The 7572-nt window shown below is 40.4% G+C and overlaps 1 protein-coding gene and 1 pseudogene across 3 annotated transcripts in view; one reads left to right on the top strand and one right to left on the bottom strand.

Moving 5' to 3' along the window:
• GARNL3 (GTPase activating Rap/RanGAP domain-like 3) overlaps positions 1–7572 on the bottom strand; it is a 179250-nt gene that overhangs the window by 99831 nt on the left and 71847 nt on the right. The gene's annotated exons all lie outside the window — the stretch shown is intronic.
• LOC105545592 lies at positions 2795–3734 on the top strand (annotated as a pseudogene).

A 7572-nucleotide genomic window follows, 5' to 3' on the forward strand; every position in this document is an offset into this window, starting at 1 on the left:
CTGCCAAAAAAATTTCCCAAAGAGGATATACACACGCTAATTGAAACTCCCATTAGCAAGATATATGAGAGCTCTAGTTGTTCTACATTCTCTGACCAAACTTCTAGCTTTTTAGTCCTTGCATTTCTGGAGTGGGTGAAGTAGTACCTAATTGCGGTTTTAATCTACAATAAATCCTAATTTAAGTGTCATCTATTTTACAAAAGATCTTGGAGATACAGAAGCTCTGTTTCTCCAAGCAGTTTAAGTTGACAATGAAACAGGAACACATTATTTATTTGACATCAACTAGAAAGTTAGGAGAAAATAAGCTGATGAGTACATTTTCCAGATAACTGAAGTTTAACACTGCAAACACTCATGCTTATTTTATGACCTTTAGGTAAACATTTGTGAAAGGCTACAATGGAGGGAAATGAACTCACGTTGCTCCATGCTGAATTCATGCCTGTATATGCCCACAGAGACCCAAAAGTCCTGAATCATTTCTGCAAATCAGATCCAAAGCCCACCAAAGCTTCTCATTGCCTTCATTATCTTCCCCCACCTCCTGCTTATACTTGTGGGATGTGACGGAGGAAGACTGAATCTGGTCAGGATATTTTGAGGAGAATGTAATCAAAATCCATATATGACACCCTGATTTTATTTGAATGTTCTCAAATACTTGACTTTAAGCAGGGAATCCACAAAATACAGACACTCAGAATACAAATGATATCCACAGTTTTAAAATAATTCCTTTGATTTTTCATAGAGTCTATTTCAGAGTGAGTTCAATACATGAATGAAAGAAGTTACGCTGATTTTACTTCAGTTCCTAGGTTAAACTGCTGAGATAACATAGCAGTAGGGAAGATGGATTCTTTTAAAAAACAAACTAAAACTTTTTTAAAAATTACAAATGTAAGCATGAATATAAGCTGATTATAAAAATGTGAAACCACACAAAAATTAAAATCTTTTTCTTTCCCCCATCCTCCATGACCCAACCTGCTTCTTTTCCCTCTAACAACCGTGCTACCAGATTGGTCTGAATAATCCAGAATCTTTTTATGCATTTACAAAGATGTGTTTACTTTATACATACATACACACATATCACACATTCACATACATATATACATACAAAAATATATACACATACATAAGCCTATATACACATATGCATAATTTGTTTTCATAAATGGGACAGTAGTGTAGCTATTACACTGAAAAATTTTTCTCTGCTAAAGAAAATATCTTCAGAATATTTCTGTGTCAGTACATATAGATCTATTTTGTTCTTTTTAACAACTACATAGATTCTTCTTTTAAAAAATTCAACACTTCAGTTGAATGAATACAGACTTGTAAAATATGTAAACAGTATATGAGGGCATCGAGTGGAAAGTTAAGGTCCTCCAGTTTCCATCCTGAGCTCCCATTTCCACTCTCCAGAAACGATTACTATTATATTCTTAAGTGTCTTTTTAGAAATTTTCTTGCATCTTGACAAGCGTATTTACCATTTTTTGTTTTTAAGAAAAATGACATGATATTAAACAAGTCATTCTGGAACTTGCCTTTATGTCTAACACTGTATCTTAAACACTTTTTTTTTTGTCGTAGTACCTATGTGTCTACTTCATTCTAATAGCTACTAACCATTTCATTGTGTAAATGGACCATAGTTTACATAATAATTCCTCTACTGAAAGAAACTGATGTTGTTTCCAGTTTTTTTCCTATTTTAAATAATGCTACAATATACATCCTAGCAATAGAAGGTCTTCCCAAGTGGTATATACATTTTTAATTATTGCTAATTGCCTTCCCAAAAGATTGTACTAATTTACATATCCTCCAACAGTGTATAAGAGAGTCCTCCCCATGCTCAGGAAGATAGATTTGTAAAAAGCTGAAAGATTGTCCCCTCTGCTGCACCATCTACTAATTGATACATACAAGTGAGCTGTAAGGGAGGTCCCCAGTGATCACCCAAGGGTCACACTCATTTTAATTAATAATCTGAATAAGCACACAGATGGCAAGACAAGCACATCTGAAGGTAAAATAAAGCTGCTCAGTGGGTTAGCTAACAGGACAGGTGACAGAATCAAGATGTCACCAAAAAATCTTGACAATTAGGAATTATGAGACACACTAATGAGATTAAATTCAATGTAGACAATGCAAAATCCTACACTTAGATACAAAATACAAATTACTCAAGGACAAGGTCAGGTGGTATAAGGAAGGATTCCCCTCCCTTTTTACCCTTAGGAAATTGAGGCACAGAGACACTGAATTGTAAACTAGAGAGTGGTAGAGCTGAGGTTTGAACCCAGGTTTGTTTGACTCCAAAACAGTCTTCATTATATCATAGTGCTGCTCCACAGCTAAACACCAGCACGTGAGAAAAAGATGGGGGGTGGGCCAAGTAGCATATTGTAGGTTCATGAGTCATCAGGGTCCATAAAAAGAGGTAGAGTGTCTACAGCAAGGAAGGCGATGAGCCTGCTCCACTCTGTCACTGTGTGGAGCATGCCCAGAGCCCTGTGTTCAGTTCTGAGCACTTCAGTCCAAAAGGTTAATTAACAACCTCACATGTGTCCAAAGAACAGCAACAAGGATGACAATGATGGAAGTGATCCTGTGTCTTAGGAGGAAAACAACAGATGTCATATTGAAGAGGGCTCAGACTTCCACTCTGGGTCTATGGAGAACATAAATAGAAACTCTGAGTGGAAAATACAGATGATAGTTCCATGTGCCGCTTCAACTGGCAATAGTGGAGGGAACCACCTGGGTTTGTGAAATGGCTGCAGACATTTCTGAATCCAATGGGGCCAAGTGCAAAGAGACCTAAGGAACAGTGCCGAGTTAAGGCTGATTATCCGCTGTGAGTCCTTTATTGTGGAGTCTGTTCATTACCAATAGGCCACTGTAAGTATATGCCTAATGATGCTAAATGTAGACAATGGTTAGAGAAGAATTTTCCAAATGAATTTGCAAAACTTACTGTAGAAAATTCACCCAAAAAGGGCTGGGCTTGATGGCTCCCGCCTGTAATCCCAGCACTTTGGGAGGCCGAGGGGGACAGATCACTTGAGATCAGGAGTTCAAGACCAGCCTGGTCAACATGGTGAAACCCCGTCTCTACTAATGATACAAAAATTAGCCAACCATGGTGGCACATGCCTGTAGTCCCAGATACTAAGGAGGCTGAGGCAGGAGAATTGCTTGAACCTGGGAGGTGGAGGTTGCAGTGAGCCGAGATCCCACCACCGCACTCCAGTCTGGGCAAGAGTGAGACTATGTCTCAAAAAACAAAACAAAAAAGAAAATGCACCCAAACAAGAAGTTGGAATTAATGAGGGTCAAGGAACAGTAGGGGCAGAAGAGGAGAAGAAAATACAAAAGAGAGATGAAAGGTGTCAAATAAAACAAAGAAAAGAAGGCCATACCAGAAAAGATCACACAGCCAAAATTCCCAAAGCAGAGAAGAAACATGTAACATGAATGTGTGGCCTCTAACTTTTGAAATTGATCTTAAAAAAGCACAGAGAATTTTTGCTCAAAAATTCTGTGGTGCCTCAGTAACAGAAAAGGAAGAAATTATCATTCAGGGAGACTTTACAGATGATGTAATTGATGCTATTCAGGAAAACTGGCCAGAGGTAGATGATGACAGCATCAAAGATACTGCAGAAGAAATGGTTTCAAAAATTTGTCTGTTTTTAATGACCTGAGCTTAATCTTGATATGGCCAAAGGAGACAGGCCTTTAAAAAAATGTATATATGGCCGCGCATGATGGCTCATGCCTGTAATCCCAGCACTTTGGGAAGCCAAGGTGGGTGGATCACCTGAGGTCAGGAGTTCAATACCAGCCCAGCCAATATGGTGAAACCCCATCTCTACCACAAATACAAAAAAATTGGCAGAGCGTGGTGGCTCACGCCTACAATCCCAGCACTTTGGGAGGCCGAGACGGGCAGATCACGAGGTCAGGAGATCGAGACCATCCTGGCTACAGTGAAAACCGGTCTCTATTAAAAATACAAAAAATTAGCCAGGTGTGGTGGCTGGTGCCTGTAGTCCCAGTTACTTGGGAGGCTGAGGCAGGAGAATGGCGTGAACCCGGGAGGCAGAGCTTGCAGTGAGCAGAGATCGCGCTACTGCACTCCAGCCTGGGGGACACAGCGAGACTCCATCTCAAAAAATACAAAAACAAAAACAAAAAAATTAGCCGGGTGTGGTGGTTGGCACCTGTAATCCCAGCTACTCAGGAGGCTGAGGCAGGAGAATCGCTTGAACCTGGGAGGAGGAGGTTGCAGTGAGCCGAGACTGCACCATTGCACTCCATCCTGGGTGACAAAAGTGAAACTCTGTCTCAAAAAAAAAAAAACAAAAGATACATGTTCTACAGTAAAACTGCAGACTACCCTTGTCCTTGGCATTTTCACTGTTCTGTACAAGGCTGCTTATTTTTTTATTGCCAAAGTCAGATAAACAGGGGAGACTGTCACACTTACGCATGGAATAGAATTTAGTCAAATAAAAAATTTTGGTCATTTGGGACTGACTTTTCTCTTTCTTTTTTTTTTCTTTTATTTTTTGAGAAGGAGTCTCGCACTGTCATCCAGGCTAGAGTGCAGTGGCGCGATCTCAGCTCACTGCAAACTCTGCCTCCTGGGTTCACGCCATTCTCCTGCATCAGTCTCCCGAGTAGCTGGGACTGCAGGCACCTGCCACCACGCCCAGCTAACTTTTTTGCATTCTTAGTAGAGACAGGGTTTCATCGTATTAGCCAGGATGGTCTCAATCTCCTGACCCTGTGATCCGCCTGCCTCAGCCTCCCAAAGTGCTGGGATTACAGGCCTGGCCTGACTTTTCTCCTTCTCTCTTTTTACCTTTATTTTTGGAAAAGCTCTGTAGACTTTTTATGGGAAGCATTTCTGTTGACTATTTTACAGATATAAAGTTGAGTGATTCTTTTTTTAAAGAATTTGAATTTGGCTTCCTCACCAGTAATATATCTTCTTGCTTCTTTGATGTGATAGTCTTGAGATGGGTGAGACTCTAATACATTTGTGGCTGAATTTGCTTCATTGTTAGCAAGTTGACTCTGTGGGCACAATAACATACTGTCGGTAGGACTTTTTTGAGCTACTCTGGAGATTCTTTGGTAAATTATATTAAAAGCCTTAAAACCAAATGTACTGTTTGAACCAGTAAGCCACTTCTTTGATATTATTCTAAAGAAATAACCAGTCTCACATAAAACTTATGGATGAAGGTGTTCATTACAATATTATTTATAGTATAAAAAATTACAAGTACAAAATGATAGAAATGAACAACTGGGAAATAAAGAAGTGATGGTGCATCATGTGGTAGAGTATCATGTGTATAGTTAAAAACCATATTTTCTAAGAAAACTTGGAAGCAGGCTGGGCATGGTGGCTCATGCCTGTAATCCTGGCACTTTGGGAGGCCAAGGTGGGTGGATCACCTGATGGCAGGAGTTTGATACCAGCTTGGCCAACATGGTGGAACCCCGTCTCTACTAAAAATACAAAAATTAGCTAGGCATGGTGGCAAGTGCCTGTAATCCCAGCTATTTGGGAGGCTGAGACAGGAGACTCACTTTAACCCAGAAGGCAGAGGTTGCAGTGAGCTGAGATTGCGCCATTGCACTCCAGCCTGGGCAACAAGAGCAAGACTCTGTCTCAAAAAAAAATAAAAATAAAAAAATTAAAACTTGGAAACATGTTTGGTGATACCAAGTTGGGGCAGACCCCAGATACATTTTAGACATTTATTACCATCACTATTTTGAGTGGAAGGTCATTCAGAGAGGCTAGAGGTTCTTATTCTGGCTATAAATTGTGTGAGTAATTCTACTAACCAAATAAAAGCAATATACACCCACGCTCAGCAGATAGTTTGGGAAATAGCAATTGAAACATGTCTTTCTCACAAGAGAAACTGAACAGTTTTAATGAGTACATTAGATGAATTTAAACTCTAAGTCAGGTGCTGCAAATTGAAAAGAAGACTTACGTTTTAAATTGCTATAGGCAGCTTTAAGAAGCATAGAATCCATGAAGCCATTGTTTATTGCCATGCAAATTACAATCTTGAATGACTTTTTTAAAATAAAAAATGTGTAATAAAGATGTAAATTTTAAAAATGGGATTCTGCATTAACTGAATTTTACTAAACAGAATTACCTGGTGAAGCAAATTTATCCATCAAGATAATTCGGTATGTGTTATGTATGTATTCTGTTGGTGCTAGAAGATGTCTATGTGCCTATATCAATACATGTGACTTCATGTAAAGTTTCTTAATGTTCACAGTTCTTAGCAAATGCAGTTTTAATTCACAGATAGCCAGCAATGGATGTTGTTATACTACAGGAAAATGTAGGATTAAAATTGTCCTTGTGTTAAAGAAGAAAAAAAAAAAAAAAAGAAAATATAGCCTAGGCTCAAGTGGTTCACACCTGAAATCCCAAAACTTTCGAAGGCTGAGGCGGGTGAATCACTTGAGCCCAGGAGTTTAAGACCAGCCTGGGCAACATGGCGAAATCCCATCTCTACAAAAAATACAAAAACTGGCCAGGCACGGTGGCTCACGCCTGTAATCCCAGCACTTTGGAAGGCCCAGGAGGGCGGATCACAAGGTCAGGAGATCAAGAGCATCCTGGCTAACACGGTGAAACCCCATCTCTACTAAAAATACAAAAAAATTAGCTGGGCATGGTGGCAGGCACCTGTAGTCCCAGCTACTCGGGAGGCTGACGCAGGAGAATGGCGTGAACCCGGGAGGCAGAGCTTGCAGTGAGCAGAGATCGCACCACTGCACTCCAGCCTGGGTGACAGACCGAGACTCTGTCTCAAAACAAAACAAAAAAACAAAAACAAAAAATACAAAAATTAGCCAGACGTGGTGGCCTGTGCCTATAGGCCCAGTTGCGCAGGAAGCTGAGGTTGGAGGATCACCTGAGCCATGGAGGTCAAGGCTTCATTGAGCCATCATTGCACTACTGCACTCCAGCCTGGGTGACAGAGGGAGACCCTGTCTCAAAAAAAAAAAAAGAAAAAGAAAAAGAAAATACAGTAGACAAGTGAATTATGTTCAATAAAAAGACCTTTCTAGCAATTAGAGATACTGAAAAATGGAATTAACTGCTTTAGGGGTGTGGTATAACGGGAATACGTATTTGGTCTTTGTTGCTGGTTCCTAGCACAGAGCTCCTGAGTGATAAGGGTGACAGAAGTATCTTTTGTTCTAAGGGTGGAATCTCAGGGGGTTCCTAGATAGCTGCAGGATTGGGGGTGGCTGCCAGAAAGACTAAGCCTTGATTAGAAATTTGGAACTTTCAGCCCCATATCCCAACCTCCAGGATGAGAGAGGGTTTGAAGATTGAGTCAGTCATCCATGGCCAATGATTTAATTAATCATGCCTACCTGGCCAGTCGTGGTGGCTCATGCCTGTAATCCCAGCATTTTGGGAGGCTGAGGTGGGCGGATCACCTGAGGTCAGGAGTTTGAGACCAGCCTGGCCAACATGGTGAA

This window comes from Mandrillus leucophaeus, unplaced genomic scaffold (genome assembly GCF_000951045.1).
Source record: "Mandrillus leucophaeus isolate KB7577 unplaced genomic scaffold, Mleu.le_1.0 Scaffold109, whole genome shotgun sequence".
NCBI lineage: Eukaryota > Metazoa > Chordata > Mammalia > Primates > Cercopithecidae > Mandrillus > Mandrillus leucophaeus.